Source organism: Salmo salar, chromosome 12 (assembly GCF_965601325.2).
Source record: "Salmo salar chromosome 12, fSalSal1, whole genome shotgun sequence".
In the NCBI taxonomy this organism is placed as follows: domain Eukaryota; kingdom Metazoa; phylum Chordata; class Actinopteri; order Salmoniformes; family Salmonidae; genus Salmo; species Salmo salar.
In genome coordinates, this window is record NC_138302.1 from 98,877,341 (window position 1) to 98,897,735 (window position 20,395).

Below are 20,395 nucleotides of genomic sequence, written 5' to 3' on the forward strand. Positions count from 1 at the left end.
CTGAGTATTAGTGGAGGTCTTGATTATGGAGCAGGTTGCAGCTGGTGGGGATCTGCTCTGACTCCAGCACACCTGTCTCCACTCACACAATCAGATACACTCACACAGAGAGAGAGAGGGAGAGAGCACTGGGGGAGTGGCGGCAGGTTAGGGAGACACATGATGAGAAGTAGAGGGCGTGGCAGGGGCAGATGTAACAGCCATGAGGTCGAAGGAATTGTCCGTAGAGCTCCGAGACAGGATTGTGTCGAGGCAGAGATCTGGGGAAGGGTACCAAAAATGTTCTGCAGCATTGAAGGTCCACAAGAACACAGTGGCCTCCATCATTCTTAAATGGAAGAAGTTTGGAACCACCAAAACTATTCCTAGAGCTGGCCGCCTGGCCAAACTGAGCAATCGGGGGAGAAGGACCCTGGTCATGGAGGTGACCAAGAACCAAATGGCCACTCTGACAGAGCTCTAGAGTTCCTCTGTGGAGATGGGAGACCCTTCCAGAAGATTGAAATCTTTAGCCTGAATGCCAAGCATCACGTCTGAGGGAAACCTGGCACCATGCCTACAGTGAAGCATGGTGTTGGCAGCATCATGCAATTGGGATGTTTTTCAGCGGCAGGGACTGGGAGACTAGTCATCATCGAGGCAAAGATGAACGGAGCAAAGTCCCGAGAGATTCTTGATGAAAACCTGCTCTAGAGCGCTCAGGACCTCAGACTGGGGTGAAGGTTCACCTTCCAACAGGACAACGACACTAAGCACACAGCCAAGACAACGCAGGAGTGGCTTTGGGACAAGTCTCTGAATGTCCTTGAGTGGACCAGCCAGATCCCGGACTTGAACCCGATCGAACATCTCTGGAGAGATCTGAAAATAGCTGTGCAGCGATGCTCCCCATCCAACCTGACAGAGCTTGAGAGAATCTGCAGAGAAGAATGGGAGAAACTCCCCAAATACAGGTGTGCAAAACTTGTAGCGTCATACCCAAGATGACTCGAGGCTGTAATCGGTGCCAAAGGTGCTTCAACAAAGTACTGAGTAAAGGGTCTGAATAATTATGTAAATGTAATATCATTTTTTTTATATATATACATTTGCAAAAGTTTCTAAAAACAATTTTGCTTTGTCATTATGGGGTATTAGATTGATGTGTGTAGATTGATGAGAAAAAAAAACTTTTAATCAATTTTAGCATAAGGTTCTAACGTAACAAATTGTGGAAAAAGTCAAGGGGTCTGAATACTTTCCAAATGCACTGTATTGTCACCAAGCCTTCAAAACCACAAGAACACACAGGAACACAGTCAATGGCTATTACATATAAATAGCTTAGTGACCTTTCCCAGCATGTACTGTTGCTTTAATGAGTAGGACTAAGAGTTTTTCCCAAACGTCTGCAAAACAATCTTTCTCTGCAATCTGCTTCTCATTTGGCCCAATAGTCACATTTTGTAAACATTCCATTTTTTATCAGTTCTAGCAGCCTGACTAAAGAGAGAGACCAGCTACAGGCCAGTTATAGCAGCCTGAGTAAAGAGAGAGACCAGCTATAGGCCAGTTATAGCAGCCTGACTAAAGAGAGAGACCAGCTATAGGCCAGTTATAGCAGCCTGACTAAAGAGAGAGACCAGCTACAGACCAGTTATAGCAGCCTGAGTATAGAGAGAGACCAGCTATAGGCCAGTTATAGCAGCCTAACTAAAGAGAGAGACCAGCTATAGGCCAGTTATAGCAGCCTGAGTAAAGAGAGAGACCAGCTAGAGGCCAGTTATAGCAGCCTGAGTATAGAGAGAGACCAGCTATAGGCCAGTTATAGCAGCCTGAGTAAAGAGAGAGACCAGCTATAGGCCAGTTATAGCAGCCTGACTAAAGAGAGAGACCAGCTACAGGCCAGTTATAGCAGCCTGAGTAAAGAGAGAGACCAGCTATAGGCCAGTTATAGCAGCCTGACTAAAGAGAGAGACCAGCTATAGGCCAGTTATAGCAGCCTGACTAAAGAGAGAGACCAGCTACAGACCAGTTATAGCAGCCTGAGTAAAGAGAGAGACCAGCTAGAGGACAGTTATAGCAGCCTGAGTATAGAGAGAGACCAGCTATAGGCCAGTTATAGCAGCCTGAGTAAAGAGAGAGACCAGCTATAGGCCAGTTATAGCAGCCTGACTAAAGAGAGAGACCAGCTACAGGCCAGTTATAGCAGCCTGAGTAAAGAGAGAGACCAGCTATAGGCCAGTTATAGCAGCCTGACTAAAGAGAGAGACCAGCTATAGGCCAGTTATAGCAGCCTGACTAAAGAGAGAGACCAGCTATAGGCCAGTTATAGCAGCCTGACTAAAGAGAGAGACCAGCTACAGGCCAGTTATAGCAGCCTGAGTAAAGAGAGAGACCAGCTATAGGCCAGTTATAGCAGCCTGACTAAAGAGAGAGACCAGCTATAGGCCAGTTATAGCAGCCTGACTAAAGAGAGAGACCAGCTATAGGCCAGTTATAGCAGTCTAACTAAAGAGAGAGACCAGCTACAGGCCAGTTATAGCAGCCTAACTAAAGAGAGAGACCAGCTATAGGCCAGTTATAGCAGCCTGAGTAAAGAGAGAGACCAGCTACAGGCCAGTTATAGCAGCCTGAGTAAAGAGAGAGACCAGCTAAAGGCCAGTTATAGCAGCCTGAGTAAAGAGAGAGACCAGCTACAGGCCAGTTATAGCAGCCTAACTAAAGAGAGAGACCAGCTACAGGCCAGTTATAGCAGCCTGACTAAAGAGAGAGACCAGCTACAGGCCAGTTACAACAACCTGACTAAAGAGAGAGACCAGCTACAGACCGTTATAGCACCCTCACAAATCTATTGTAGCAAACGGTCACTAGCGTGAAAAGCAAACACCCTACGTATCGGGCCAATCGGGTTAACTCACTTGATAGAAATTGTAATGTGGCTCATACAGCGAAGATCGCTACAGTGCTTCGAATACTCAGCCCCTTCACCTGCCGGGCCATGCATTCTGATGGCGTCACTTCCGACACCAATGTAGCAAATTCGGGGGGTGGCCCCGACTGGGACGCAAACCCGAGTCCAGAGACTGTTAAGCCAACACCTTAACCTGTTACGCCAAGAGGTCCAAACCCCTTGAGGAGGTTCCGAACTCCTTGACAAGGTTCCAAATCCCTTGACAAGGTTCCAAACCCCTTGACGAGGTTCCAAACCCCTTGACGAGGTTCCGAACTCCTTGACGAGGTTCCGAACCCCTTGACCAGGTTCCAAACCCCTTGACGAGGTTCCAAACCCCTTGACGAGGTTCCAAACCCCTTGACGAGGTTCCGAATCCCTTGACATTCCGAATCCCTTGACATTCCGAACTCCTTGACGAGGTTCCAAACCCCTTGACGAGGTTCCAAACCCCTTGACGAGGTTCCAAACCCCTTGACGAGGTACCGAATCCCTTGACATTCCGAACTCCTTGACCAGGTTCCGAACCCCTTGACGAGGTTTCCGAACCCCTTGACCAGGTTCCGAACTCCTTGACGAGGTTCCGAACTCCTTGACGAGGTTCCGAACTCCTTGACGAGGTTCCGAACTCCTTGACGAGGTTCCAAACCCCTTGACCAGGTTCCGAACTCCTTGACGAGGTCGCTAAGTGTTGAGTTAAGGTCGCAACACCACCTTCCTTCGGGAGAAAATGTCCCTTTGCTTCTCTATACCAAGTCCCTCAGCGGTAACATCCCACTTCTGACACCAGTGGAGCAGGAAATGAAAGGTAAACACCATACGCATCACACCAATAGGGTTAACCCAACTGGCAAGGTAAAAAAAATCTGACGTTCTGCCCTTGGCAAAGGCAGTTAATCGCCAACAACAACTGCTCCCTGGGCACCGATGACGTGGACGTCGCTTTAAGACAGCCCCCCCCCCCCCCACCTCTCTGATTCAGAGGGGTTGGGTTAAATGAGGAAGACACGTTTTGGTTGAATGCATTCAGTTGTGCAACTGGCTACGTATACCCTTTCTCTAGCATGTAATGATATAACATGTAGTATGTACTGACATAGCATGCAGTATGTAATGACATAACATGTAGTATGTAATGATATAGCATGTAATGATATAACATGTAGTATGTAATAATGTAGTATGTACTGACATAGTATGTAGTATGTACTGATGTAGCATGTAATAATATAGCATGTAGTATATACTGACATAGTATGTTGTATGTACTGATATAACATGTAGTATATACTGATATAACATGTATATATGTAATGATATAACATGTAGTATGTAATGATATAACATGTAGTATGTACTGATATAACATGTAGTATGTACTGATATAACATGTAGTATGTACTGATATAACATGTAGTATGTAATTATATAACATGTAGTATGTACTGATATAACATGTAGTATGTAATTATATAACATGTAGTATGTAATAATATAGCATGTAGTATGTACTGATGTAGTATGTAATGACATAACATGTTGTATGTACTGATATAGCATGTAATATGTAATGATATAATATGTAGTATGTAATTATATAACATGTAGTATGTAATGATATTGCATGTAGTATGTAATGATATAACATTTAGTATGTACTGATATAGTATGTAGTATGTAATGATACAGCAAGTAGTATGTAATGATATAACACGCAGTACGTAATTATATAACATGTAGTATGTAATCATATAACATGTATGTATGTAATGATATAGCATGTAGTATGTACTGACATAACATGTTGTCACGGGTGTCGTTGGTAATGGAGGACCTAAACGCAGCAGGTATGTGTAAGCTCATCTTGACGTTTATTAACTCAGAATGAACGTACAAAAATAACAAACAAGAGAACGAACGATCAACAGACAGTCTGGCAAGGCACAAGGCTAAACACAGAACAATCTCCCACAAATACACAGACAAACACACCCAACTAATATAGGACTTCCAATCAAAGGCAACACCACACAGCTGCCTTCAATTGGAAGTCCACCCCAATTAACTCAACATAGAAATAGATCAACCAGACTACACATAGAAATACATCAACATAGACCATAACTCAAAACCCGGAAATAATAAATCAAACGCCCTCCTAACTAACACACCACCCCGAACCACATAAAACAAATACCCTCTGCCACGTCCCGACCAAACTAAAATGACAATTAACCCTTATACTGGCCAGGACGTGACACATGTAGTATGAACTGCTAACGTGCGTCCTGTGTGTAATGGTCATTTGGGCAGGTATTCCAACAGTTTCCAATGGAATATTTTTTTTTATATGTACACTGAACAAAAATATAAAAACAACATGTAAAGTGCTGGTCCCATGTTTCATGAGCTGAAATAAAATACATTTTCCATACACACAAAATATTATTTCTCTCAAATGTTGTGCACAAATGTGTTTAACATCCCTCTTCGTGAGCATTTCTCCTTTGCCAAGATAATTCATCCACCTGACAGGTGTGGCATATCAAGAAGCTGATTAAACAGAAATATCATTACACAGGTGCACCTTGTGCTGGGGGCAATAAAAGGACACTCTAAAATGTGCAGTTTTATCACACAACACAATACCACAGATGTCTCAAGTTGAGGGAGCATGCAATTAGCAAGCTGACTGCAGGAATGTCCACCAGAGCTGTTGCCAGAGAACTAAATGTACATTTTTCTACCATAAGCCACCTCCAACATCATTTTAGAGAATTTGGCAGTACGCCCAACCTGTCTCACAACCACAGACCGCATATAACCACACCTGCCCAGGGATGTGAGCATTCAGTCTGTTTGACCTGAAGAAGATCCGTTTCGGATTGAAGCACTGTCAATAAAGAGGTGAATTGGGAGCATAAACAGCCTTCCTCGTTCTACACAAATATCCCAAATAATTCCACACAATGAGTCTTTCCCACAAGCTCAGACCCTCAGTGACACATCATCCTATAAAGACTGGATCAGTTTGGATCACAAACTAGGTTACAATGTTAAAGTTCAAATTGTCACGCCCTGACCTTAGAGAGACGTTTATTTCCTCTATTTTGGTTAGGTCAGGGTGTGATGTGGGGTGGGTATTCTATGTATTTTTTTGTTTTGGGCCGAGTATGGTTCCTAATCAGAGGCAGCTGTCTATCGTTGTCTCTGATTGGGAATCATACTTAGGCAGCCTTTTCCCCCACCTGTGTTTGTGGGTTATTATTTTATTTGTGTGCGCCGCAGTTGCGTCACGGTCATGTCTGTTTACCTGTTTATTGTTTTGTTCGGGTTCCCTTCATTAAAGGATGTGGAATTACAGGCACGCTGCGCCTTGGTTGATTTACCACAGGGAGTCTGAGGACAGTGAACGTGACACAAATAAAATACTGTTTCAATATGAGTGTAACCAAAGCAGAACAGACAGTCATATGAAGGGAGCAAGGATGAATATATTGTAACCAATTAGTTTTCAATCAATATAACAATTAACTTTATGTCAAATATCATCACACAACAAAGTTAATATATCATTCTAACCAATGTCCCAATGTCCCAGTGTAAATAAGGAAGTCCAAAATCCAATCCAAGAACAAAATGTGCCATCCTCCTTTTTACTTAAATGCAAACCAGTGTAACATATTTTGGAATAATCAATGTTCAATTATCAAAGGCCATGGTAAGAATGTTTTCCTTTGCATTTGTTGTTTTGTGGGCTGGGGGTGTATGAGAAACTGGCTGTTTCTGTGTGCTTATTTGGCATGTTAGCATATTCAACGTTTTGGTCTAAAGTGGGTTTTTTTAAAGGACAAGCTTTACCAGTACATAATGTACATGCGCAACCATCAGACTGCCTGAATTTAGACCTAAAGCAGTGCAAGGTAGAGAAACATAATTTGAGTATATGCATGTAAAAATTCCTGAGGAAATCTATGCAAACACAGATAGAAGACAACAATAAATGTTGGTGCAAAGACTGTATGACAATATCTTTGTGATTCAGTACATGTTCAGTTGTGGAAGAGACCTTCCAGAGTTGCTGCTGTTAGCAATTTATGTAATTCTTCAATAACACAAACTCCAAAGCAAATCAGGGGGAGAAAAATAGGTTTATTTCAGAAGGACAAATCAAGATGTTATGCTGGGAGGTAGATGTTCAGATGTTCAGTCCCATCCTGTCCTCATCTTTTTCACCACTGAACAAAGGAACAGGAGCCCTTTTATAACCCCCCCACCCTAGCCCGGGGTTGACCAATCAAAAGTCCTTGCAGGAAAACTTGGCCAATGGCCAAATAACAAGTATCCCACTCCAGACTCAATGTACAGACCAATGAAAATGTGGCCCACGTAGAACACGTCTCTCTGAGGTCAGGAGTGACATTCCACAGATTCTGAACAGATGTTGAACTGAAACCCAACTCCTACTTATAATTCGCTATTGACCAGTAGTACTCTAGTTTTTAGTCCTCTCATCCTCTGCGTTGTGTATTTATCTTCAAAATATTCTTATACTGCAATGCGTCTGAGGATACGTGTTCCCTTACTGGCCGGGATCATAGGTTTGTTGTGTCCACTGTACGTTTAGTATGTTCTCACTGAAGTATTGTAAATCATCAGTGGCGTAATCATTGATTCACTTGTTCACTGTTCCCTTAGTCAATGGTCAGCATTGCTGTGCAGAGAGAGACCAGCTACAATAACCTGACTAGAAAGAGACCAGCTACAACAACCTGACTAGAGAGAGACCAGCTACAACAACCTGACTAAAGAGAGAGAGAGAGACCAGCTACAACAACCTGACTAAAGAGAGAGAGAGAGAGAGACCAGCTACAACAACCTGACTAAAGAGAGAGAGAGAGAGACCAGCTACAACAACCTGACTAAAGAGACCAGCTACAACAACCTGACTAGAGAGACCAGCTACAACAATCTGACTAGAGAGAGACCAGCTACAACAATCTGACTAGAGAGAGACCAGCTACAACAACCTGACTAGAGAGAGAGAGACCAGCTACAACAACCTGACTAAAGAGAGACCAGAAACAACAACCTGACTAGAGAGAGAGAGACCAGCTACAACAACCTGACTAAAGAGAGACCAGAAACAACAACCTGACTAGAGAGAGAGAGACCAGCTACAACAACCTGACTAGAGAGAGACCAGCTACAACAACCTGACTAGAGAGAGACCAGCTACAACAACCTGACTAGAGAGAGACCAGCTACAACAACCTGACTAGAGAGACCAGCTACAACAACCTGACTAGAGAGACCAGCTACAACAACCTGACTAAAGAGAGACCAGCTACAACAACCTGACTAAAGAGAGACCAGCTACAACAACCTGACTAGAGAGAGAGACCAGCTACAACAACCTGACTAGAGAGAGAGACCAGCTACAACAACCTGACTAAAGAGAGAGAGAGACCAGCTACAACAACCTGACTAAAGAGAGAGAGAGACCAGCTACAACAACCTGACTAGAGAGACCAGCTACAACAACCTGACTAAAGAGAGACCAGCTACAACAACCTGACTAAAGAGAGACCAGCTACAACAACCTGACTAAAGAGAGACCAGCTACAACAACCTGACTAAAGAGAGACCAGCTACAACAACCTGACTAAAGAGAGACCAGCTACAACAACCTGCCTAAAGAGAGACCAGCTACAACAACCTGACTAAAGAGAGAGAGAGAGAGACCAGCTACAACAACCTGACTAAAGAGACCAGCTACAACAACCTGACTAGAGAGACCAGCTACAACAATCTGACTAGAGAGAGACCAGCTACAACAACCTGACTAGAGAGAGAGAGACCAGCTACAACAACCTGACTAAAGAGAGACCAGAAACAACAACCTGACTAGAGAGAGAGAGACCAGCTACAACAACCTGACTAAAGAGAGACCAGAAACAACAACCTGACTAGAGAGAGAGAGACCAGCTACAACAACCTGACTAGAGAGAGACCAGCTACAACAACCTGACTAAAGAGAGAGAGAGAGAGACCAGCTACAACAACCTGACTAAAGAGACCAGCTACAACAATCTGACTAGAGAGAGACCAGCTACAACAACCTGACTAGAGAGAGAGAGACCAGCTACAACAACCTGACTAAAGAGAGACCAGAAACAACAACCTGACTAGAGAGAGAGAGACCAGCTACAACAACCTGACTAAAGAGAGACCAGAAACAACAACCTGACTAGAGAGAGACCAGCTACAACAACCTGACTAGAGAGAGAGAGACCAGCTACAACAACCTGACTAGAGAGAGACCAGCTACAACAACCTGACTAGAGAGAGACCAGCTACAACAACCTGACTAGAGAGAGACCAGCTACAACAACCTGACTAGAGAGACCAGCTACAACAACCTGACTAGAGAGACCAGCTACAACAACCTGACTAAAGAGAGACCAGCTACAACAACCTGACTAAAGAGAGACCAGCTACAACAACCTGACTAGAGAGAGAGACCAGCTACAACAACCTGACTAAAGAGAGAGAGAGACCAGCTACAACAACCTGACTAAAGAGAGAGAGAGACCAGCTACAACAACCTGACTAGAGAGACCAGCTACAACAACCTGACTAAAGAGACCAGCTACAACAACCTGACTAAAGAGAGACCAGCTACAACAACCTGACTAAAGAGAGACCAGCTACAACAACCTGACTAAAGAGAGACCAGCTACAACAACCTGACTAAAGAGAGACCAGCTACAACAACCTGACTAAAGAGAGACCAGCTACAACAACCTGCCTAAAGAGAGACCAGCTACAATAACCTGACTAAAGAGAGAGAGAGACCAGCTACAACAACCTGACTAAAGAGAGAGAGACCAGCTACAACAACCTGACTAAAGAGAGAGAGACCAGAAACAACAACCTGACTAGAGAGAGAGAGACCAGCTACAACAACCTGACTAGAGAGAGAGAGACCAGCTACAACAACCTGACTAGAGAGACCAGCTACAACAACCTGACTAAAGAGAGACCAGCTACAACAACCTGACTAAAGAGAGACCAGCTACAACAACCTGACTAGAGAGAGACCAGCTACAACAACCTGACTAAAGAGAGACCAGCTACAACAACCTGACTAAAGAGAGACCAGCTACAACAACCTGACTAAAGAGAGAGAGACCAGCTACAACAACCTGACTAAAGAGAGAGAGACCAGCTACAACAACCTGACTAAAGAGAGAGAGACCAGAAACAACAACCTGACTAGAGAGAGAGAGACCAGCTACAACAACCTGACTAAAGAGAGAGAGACCAGCTACAACAACCTGACTAAAGAGAGAGAGAGAGACCAGCTACAACAACCTGACTAGAGAGAGACCAGCTACAATAACCTGACTAGAGAGAGAGAGAGACCAGCTACAACAACCTGACTAAAGAGAGAGAGAGACCAGCTACAACAACCTGACTAAAGAGAGAGAGAGACCAGCTACAACAACCTGACTAAAGAGAGAGAGAGACCAGCTACAACAACCTGACTAAAGAGAGAGAGAGACCAGCTACAACAACCTGACTAAAGGGAGAGAGAGACCAGCTACAACAACCTGACTAAAGAGAGAGAGAGACCAGCTACAACAACCTGACTAAAGAGAGAGAGAGACCAGCTACAACAACCTGACTAAAGAGAGAGAGACCAGCTACAACAACCTGACTAAAGAGAGAGAGAGACCAGCTACAACAACCTGACTAAAGAGAGAGAGAGACCAGCTACAACAACCTGACTAAAGAGAGAGAGACCAGCTACAACAACCTGACTAAAGAGAGAGAGACCAGCTACAACAACCTGACTAAAGAGAGAGAGACCAGCTACAACAACCTGACTAAAGAGAGAGAGACCAGCTACAACAACCTGACTAAAGAGAGAGAGAGAGAGACCAGCTACAACAACCTGACTAAAGAGAGAGAGACCAGCTACAACAACCTGACTAAAGAGAGAGAGAGAGACCAGCTACAACAACCTGACTAGAGAGAGAGAGACCAGCTACAACAACCTGACTAGAGAGAGACCAGCTACAACAACCTGACTAAAGAGAGACCAGCTACAATAACCTGACTAAAGACAGACCAGCTACAATAACCTGACTAAAGAGAGACCAGCTACAACAACCTGACTAAAGAGAGAGAGACCAGCTACAACAACCTGACTAAAGAGAGAGAGACCAGAAACAACAACATGACTAGAGAGAGAGAGACCAGCTACAACAACCTGACTAAAGAGAGAGAGACCAGCTACAACAACCTGACTAAAGAGAGAGACCAGAAACAACAACCTGACTAGAGAGAGAGAGACCAGCTACAACAACCTGACTAAAGAGAGAGAGACCAGCTACAACAACCTGACTAAAGAGAGAGAGACCAGCTACAACAACCTAACTAGAGAGAGACCAGCTACAACAACCTGACTAAAGAGAGAGAGAGAGACCAGCTACAACAACCTGACTAGAGAGAGACCAGCTACAATAACCTGACTAGAGAGAGAGAGAGAGACCAGCTACAACAACCTGACTAAAGAGAGAGACCAGCTACAACAACCTGACTAAAGAGAGAGACCAGAAACAACAACCTGACTAGAAAGAGAGAGAGACCAGCTACAACAACCTGACTAGAGAGAGACCAGCTACAACAACCTGACTAAAGAGAGAGAGAGACCAGCTACAACAACCTGACTAAAGAGAGAGAGAGACCAGCTACAACAACCTGACTAAAGAGAGAGAGAGACCAGCTACAACAACCTGACTAAAGAGAGAGAGACCAGCTACAACAACCTGACTAAAGAGAGAGAGAGAGAGACCAGTTACAACAACCTGACTAAAGAGAGAGAGACCAGCTACAACAACCTGACTAAAGAGAGAGAGAGAGACCAGCTACAACAACCTGACTAGAGAGAGAGAGACCAGCTACAACAACCTGACTAAAGAGACCAGAGAGAGAGAGAGAGAGAGAGACGGAGAGAGAGACAGAGAGACAGAGAGACAGACAGAGAGAGACAGAGAGAGAGAGAGACAGAGAGAGACAGAGAGAGAGAGAGACAGAGAGAGAGAGAGAGAGAGCAGTAGAGACTTTGTAAGGTAACAATTTACTTTGACTACATATCCATGACGCATTTATTACACATCTATAAGCATTTCATAAACGTGTATTAACAGGTCCCAACCGCATTATTAAAGGTTAATGAAATATATTCATAGTATATCTATGTCGTATTTAGGTAAAACTCCAACCAAAAACAATTTTTGGGTGTTTTATTATGGCTGTTCTCAAAAGTGTGCTTCTGCCATACCAGTGTTAGTGAATATGTCAAAAAGGCAAAACCATGTTTTGACAGTTATGCTGATATGTAGCCCGTACTAGCCACATTTCCCCCACCGGCCGGTATATGCCCGTGACTTACCTTCTGCTTCTCACTGAGGTCAATGGTGCAGGAAGATCCCCACAGGGTTGAATCGTCAGGGTACATTTTACAGATCAAATCGTGTTGTTGTGGGTCATATCATAACTCTTTCATAACCCATTAACATCACGCCACATCAGTATTCAACTGGTCATACTGGTCTATACATGAAGGATCCATGTATATGAATTATACGCAGTCAAAGTTAAGTAAAATCTATTTGTATAGCTAAGCTCTTCATGGTAATGAACTCTGCATTCTGCAAGTCTGATCGATAACACCAACGTTAAAAGTCTATGTATGAACTTGACGCGGTCAAAGTAATTTCTGTTTTCCCCTTCATAAAGCATTCCTAAAGCATTCATAAAGCATTCCTAAAGCATTCATAAAGCATTTATAAAGCATTTATAAAGCATTCATAAAGCATTCATAAAGCATTCGTAAAACAGTCATAAAGCATTCGTAAAGCATTCATAAAGCAGTCATAAAGCATTTATAAAGCATTCATAAAGCGTTCATAAAGCAGTTAAAAAAGAATAAGGACACAATACATAATGTGGCTCAGTTGGTATAGCATGGTGTTTGTAACGCCAGCATGGTGTGTGCAGTGCCAGGGTTGTGGGTTCGATTCCCACGGGGGGCCAGTACAAAAAACAAAACAAAAAAAAATGCATGAAATGAAATGTATGAAATGTATGCACTCACTACTGTAAGTCGCTCTGGATAAGAGTGTCTGCTAAATGACTAAAAATGTTTTTTTTTAAGAAATGTTAAAGGAAATACTAACATTTTATTTTAATTTTCCAGATGTAACGTTACGTTTGCTAGCTAGCTAGCACAGAAAATAATTGCTCAGGACATCGCCAAAGAATCCTACTATAGACATTTTTTTATTTGACTTTTCTTGAATAGATCTAACAAAGATTCATATTCAAAGCATTCAAATCCAATTTCACATTTCAGACTCATAGCTACCAATAACTATTTTAGTGAATAAAACATACCCCATTTCAGACTCATAGCTACCAATAACTATTTTAGTAAAACATACTTTTATGTACTTTATCTGGAAAATGTCAATAAAATGTTCAAATCAAATGTTATTAGTCGCATACACATATTAAACAGATGTTATTTGCAGGTGTAGCGAAATGCTTGTGTTCCTAGCTCCAACAGTGCAGTAATATTTAACAGTACACAACATTACACACAAATCTAAAAGAAAATGAATGGAATTAAGAAATATATAAATATTAGTCCAGAAGATAGATAGATAGATAGATAGATAGATAGATAGATAGATAGATAGATAAGATGTAAAACAGTATGTAAATATTATTAAAGTGACGAGTGTTCCATTATTAAAGTGACGAGTGTTCCATTATTAAAGTGACCAGTGTTCCATTATTAAAGTGACCAGTGTTCCATTATTAAAGTGACCAGTGTTCCATTATTAAAGTGACCAGTGTTCCATTATTAAAGCGACGAGTGTTCCATTATTAAAGCGACCAGTGTTCCATTATTAAAGTGACCAGTGTTCCATTATTAAAGTGACCAGTGTTCCATTATTAAAGTGACCAGTGTTCCATTATTAAAGTGACCAGTGTTCCATTATTAAAGTGACCAGTGTTCCATTATTAAAGTGACCAGTGTTCCATTATTAAAGTGACGAGTGTTCCATTATTAAAGTGACCAGTGTTCCATTATTAAAGTGACCAGTGTTCCATTATTAAAGTGACCAGTGTTCCATTATTAAAGTGACGAGTGTTCCATTATTAAAGCGACCAGTGTTCCATTATTAAAGTGACCAGTGTTCCATTATTAAAGTGACCAGTGTTCCATTATTAAAGTGACCAGTGTTCCATTATTAAAGTGACCAGTGTTCCATTATTAAAGTGACCAGTGTTCCATTATTAAAGTGACCAGTGTTCCATTATTAAAGTGACCAGTGTTCCATTATTAAAGTGACCAGTGTTCCATTATTAAAGTGACCAGTGTTCCATTATTAAAGTGACCAGTGTTCCATTATTAAAGTGACCAGTGTTCCATGTCCATAGGGCAGCAGTCTCTAAAGTGCAGGGTTGAGTAACCGGGTGGTGGCCGACTAGTGATAGTCACTGAGTTCAGGGTACTGGGTGGAGGCTAGTGATGGCTATTTAACAGTCTGATAGCCTTGATATAGAAGCTGTTTTTCAGTCTCTCGGTCCCAGCTTTGATGCACCTGTACTGACCTAGCCTTCTGGATGATAGAGGGGTGAACAAGCCGTGGCTCGGGGGTCTGAGGTCCTTGAAGATCTTCTTGGAGTTTCTGTGACACCGGGTGCTGTAGATGTCCTGGAGGGCAGGCAGTGTGCCCCCGGTGATGTGTTGCACAGACCGCACACTACACTCTGGTGAGCCCTGCATTTGTGGACGATGCAGTTGCTGTACCAGGCGGTGATATAGCCCGACAGGATGCTCTCAATGGTGCATCTGTAAATATCTGTGAGGGTCTTAGGGGCCAGAAGCCAGAAGCCATGGATAACAGGCTGTCGCTTTCAAAGAGCGGGAAGCTTATAATAAATCCCGCTATGCTCTCCGACGAAACATCAAACAGGCAAAGCTTCAATACAGGACTAAGATTGAGTCGTACTACACTGGCTCTGACGCTCTTCGGATTTGGCAGGGCTTGCAAATCATTACAGACTACAAAGGGAAGCACAGCCGAGAGCTGCCCAGTGACACGAGCCTACCAGACGAGCTAAACTACTTCTATGCTTCCTTCGAGGCAAATAGCACTGAAAAATGCATGAGAGTACCAGCTGTACTGGAAGACTGTGTGATCACGCTCTCCGCAGCCGATGTTAGTAAAACCTTTAGACAGGTCAACATTCACAAGGCCGCAGGGCCAGAAGCATTACCAGGACGTGTACTGCGAGCATGCGCTGACCAACTAGCATGCATCTTCACTGACATTTTCAACCTCTTCCTGTCCGAGTCTGTAATACCAACATGTTTTAAGCAGACCACCATAGTGCCTGTGCCCAAAAACACTAAGGTAACCTGCCTAAATGACTACCAACCCGTAGCACGCACGTCTGTAGCCTTGAAGTGCTTTTAAAGGCTGGTCATGGCTCACATCAACACCATCATCCCAGAAATCCTAGACCCACTCCAATTTGCATATCGCTCCAACAGATCCACAGATGATGCAATCTCTATTGCACTCCACACTGCCCTTTCCCACCTGGACAAAAGGAACACCTATGTGAGAATGCTATTCATTGACTACAGCTCAGCGTTCAACACCATAGTGCCCTCAAAGCTCATCAATAAGCTAAGGAGCCTGGGACTAAACACCTCCCTCTGCAACTGGATCCTGGATTTCCTGACAGGCCGCCCCCAGGTGGTAAGGGTAGGTAACAACACATCCGCCAAGCTGAACCTCAACACAGGGGTCCCTCAGGGGTGCATGCTCAGCCCCCTTCTGTACTCCCTGTTCACTCAACGTGATCAAGACAAAGGAGATGATTGAGGACCACTGCACGGCCAGGCACGACTCCAACACCATCATTCAATTTGCCGATGACACAAAAGTGGTAGGCATGATCACCGACAACAATGAGACAGCCTATAGGGAGGAGGTCAGAGACCTGGCCGTGTGGTGCCAGGACAACAACCTCTCCCTCAACGTGATCAAGACAAAGGAGATTGATTGAGGACTACAGGAAAAAGAGGACCAAGCACATCCCATTCTCATCGACGGGGCTGCAATGGAGCAGGTCTAGAGCTTCATTCAGTTCCTTGGTGTCCACATCACCAACAAACTAACATGGTCCAAACTAGAGGTCAACCGATTAATCGGAATGGCCGATTAAATAGGGCCGATTTCAAGTTTTCATAACAATCGGAAATCGTTATTTTTGGACGCCGATTTGGCCGATTATTTTTTTTTTTATATACATGTTTTTATTTTTTTTGGCCTTTATTTAACTAGGCAAGTCAGTTAAGAACACATTCTTATTTTCAATGACGGCTTAGGAACGGTGAGTTAACTACCTTGTTCAGGGGCAGAATGACAGATTTTTACCTTGTCAGCTCAGGGATTCAATCTTGCAACCTTACGGTTAACTAGTCCAATGCTCTAACCACCTGCTTTACATTAAACTCCACGAGGTTACGCGAATGCAGTAAGAAGCTAAGATAAGTTGCTAGCTAGCATTAAACTTATAAAAAACAATCAATCAATCATAATCACTAGTTAACTACACATGGTTGATGATATTACTAGTTTATCTAGCCTGTCCTGCGTTGCATATAATCGCTTAGGTACACGTTGCTCCAACCATAAACATCAATGCCTTTCTTAAAATCAATACACAAGTATATATTTTTAACCTGCATATTTAGTTAATATTGCTGCTAACATGAATTTCTTTTAACTAGGGAAAATGTGTCACTTCTCTAGCAAACAGAGTCAGGGTATATGCAGCAGTTTGTGCCGCCTGGCTTGTTGCGAACTAATTTTCCAGAATTTTACGTAATTATGACATAACACTGAAGGTTGTGCAATGTAACAGGAATAACGTTTTGTTTTCGAGATGATAGTTTCCAGATTCGACCATATGATAAAGTCATCCTTCTAACCCCCCCCCCCTTAAAAGATTTAGATGCACTATTGTAAAGTGGTTGTTCCACTGGATATTATAAGGTGAATCCACCAATTTGTAAGTCGCTCTGGATAAGAGCGTCTGCTAAATGACTTAAATGTAAATGTAATATTAATGACCTAAGGCTCGTATTTCTGTGTGTTATTATGTTATGATTAAGTCTATGATTTGATAGAGCAGTCTGACTGAGCGATGGTAGTCACCAGCAGGCTTGTAAGCGTTCATTCAAAATAGCACTTTCGTGCATTTTGCCAGCAACCCGTCGCAATGCATTGCGCTGTTTATGACTTCAAGCCTGTCAACTCCCAAGATTAGGCTGGTGTAACTGATATGAAATGGCTAGCTAGTTGGCCGGGTGCGCACTAATAGCGTTTCAAACATCACTCGCTCTAAGACTTGGAGTAGTTTTTTCCCTTCCTCTACATGGGTAACGCTGCTTCGAGGGTGGCTGTTGTTCGAGCCCAGGTAGGAGCAAGGAGAGGGATGGAAGCTATATTGCTACACTGGCAATACTAAAGTGCCTATAAGAACATCCAATAGTCAAAGGTATATGAAATACAAATCGTATAGAGAGAAATAGTCCTATAATAACTACAACCTAAAACATCTTACCTGGGAATATTGAAGACTCATGTTAAAAAGGAACCACCAGCTTTCATATGTTCTCATGTTCTGAGCAAGGAACTTAAACGTTAGCTTTTTTACATGGCACATATTGCACATTTACTTTCCTCTCCAACACTTAGTTTTTGCATTATTTAAACCAAATTGAACATGTTTCATTATTTATTTGAGGCTAAATTGATTTTATTGATGTATTATATTAAGTTAAAATAAGTGTTCATTCAGTATTGTTGTAATTGTCATTATTACAAATAAAAAAATAAATGGCAAAAAAATAAAATAAAATAAAAATAATTACAAAAAAATAATTACAAAAAAAAATTAAAATCGGCCAATTAATCGGTATCGGTTTTTTTGGTCCTCCAATAATCGGTATCGGCGCTGAAAAATCATAGTCGGTCGACCTTTAGTCCAAACACACCAAGACAGTCGTGAAGCAGGCACGACAACTCCTATTCCCCCTCAGGAGACTGAAAAGATTTGGCATGGGTCCTGAGATCCTCAAAAGGTTCTACAGCTGCACCATCGAGAGCATCCTGACTGGTTGCATCACTGTCTGGTATGGCAACTGCTCTGCCTCCGACCGCAAGACACTATAGAGGGTAGAGCGAACGGCCCAGTACATCCCTAGGGGCCAAGATTCCTGCCATCCAGGACCTGTCACGTTCTGACCTGTAAAGGTGTTATTTGTTAGTGTTTAGTTTGGTCAGGACGTGGCAGGGGTTCATGGTGGTTGTGTGTATGTGTCCATGTAGAGAGGGGTATTTGATTTATTAGTCCAGGGTTTTGGTTATTGTTCTATGTTAGTTTATTTCTATGTTCTGTCTAGTCATTTGTATTTCTATGTTTAGTTAATTGGTGTTGGGGCCTTCAGTTGGAGGCAGCTGTCTATCGTTGCCTCTGATTGAAGGTCCTATAATTAGGGGTGTGTTTGTATGGTGGATTGTGGGTAGTTGTATTCTGTTTTGTGCTTGTCACCTGACAGAACTGTTAGTGTCGTTTCTGTTAATTGTATACATGTTTATTTTGTTTCTCCTTCTTATATATTAAAAAGAGAAGATGAGTATACACTTCCCTGTTGCGTCTTGGTCCTCCACACACAACACACGTTACAGGACCTCTATACCAGGCGGTGTCAGAGGAAGGCCCTAAAAATTGTCAAAGACTCCAGCCACCCTAGTCATAGACTGTTCTCTCTGCTACAACACGGCAAGCGGTACCGGAGCGCCAAGTCTAGGTCAAGAGGCTTTTAAACAGCTTCTACCCCCAAGCCATAAGACTCCTGAACATCTAGTCAAATGGCTTTTTTTTAAACTGCACTGTTGGTTAGGGTCTCGTAAGTAAGCATTCCACTGTAAGGTCTACACCTGTTGTGACAATTTTTTTGATTTGATTTGATTCACCACACTGTCTGTTTCAGATTGTCAGTGATGATAAGGAACTTGAAGCTTTTCATCTTCTCCACTGCGGCCCCGTCGATGTGAATGTGGAGGGGGCTGAGCATGCACCCTTATAGGGCCCCTGTGTTGAGGATCAGCGTAGTGGAGGTGTTATTGCCAACCTTCACCACCTGAGGGCGGTCCGTCAGCAAGTCCAGGACCCAGTTGCACAGGGCAGGGTTCAGACCCAGGGGCCCGAGCTTAATGATGAGCTTGAAGGATACTATGGTGTTGAAGGGTGAGCTGTAGTCAATGAACAGCAATTTTACATAGGTATTCCTCTGTCCAGATGGAATAAGGCAGTGTGCAGTGTGATGGCGATTGCATCATCTGTGGATCTATTGGGGCGGTATGCAAATTGCAGTGGGTCTAGTGTGTCAGGTAAGGTGGTGGTGATATGATCCTTAACTAGCCTCTAAAAGTACTTTTGTGATGACAGAAGTCAGTGCAACGGGGCAATAGTAATTTAGTTCAGCTACCTTAGCTTTCTTGGGAACAGGAACAATGGTGGCCATATTGAAGGAAGTGGGGACAGTAGACTGAGATAGGGAGAGATTGTCCGTAAACACACCAGGAGGCTGGTCTGCGCATGCTCCGAGGACACGGCTAGTGATGCCGTCTGGACCGGCAGCCTTGCGAGGGTTAACATACTTAAATGTCTTAGTCAGGTCGGCTATGGAGAACGAGAGTCCTTGGGAACAGCCAACGTCGGTGGCACGGTGTTATCCTCGAAGCGGGAAAAGAAGGTGTTAAGTTTGTCTGGGACGTGGCTAGTTTTCTCTTTATAATCCATTAATTTCTGGAGTCCCTGCCACAGATGTCTCGTGTCTGAGTCGTTGAATTGCGACTCCGCTTTGTCTTCGTACTGACCTTTTTCCTGTTTGACTGCCTTACGGAGGGAATAACTACACTGTTTATATTTAACCATATTCCCAGTCACCTTGCTGTGGTTAAATGCGGTTGTTCGCACTTTCAATTTTTGCGCGAATGCTGCCATCTATTCAACAGTTTTTGGTTTGGATAGATTTGATTTGTCACAGTGGGAACAACATCCCCTATACACATGAACTCAGTCACTGTATCAGTGTATACGTCAATGTTATTCTCAGAGGCAACTCGGAACATATCACAGTCTGCGTGATCTAAACAATCTTGAAGCATGGATTTCGACTGGTCAAACCAGAGTTGAATAGACCTTAGCACGGGTACTTCATGTTTGAGTTTCTGTCCATAGGAAGGGAGGAGCAGAATGGAGTTGTGATCTGATTTGCCGAAGGGAGGGCAGGGG

General features: G+C 43.1%; 1 protein-coding gene across 1 annotated transcript in view; it reads right to left on the bottom strand.

The window, feature by feature from the left end:
- Window positions 1-20,395, bottom strand: part of LOC106566197 (glutamate receptor-interacting protein 2) — a 152,575-nt gene that overhangs the window by 114,191 nt on the left and 17,989 nt on the right. The window lies entirely within an intron of this gene.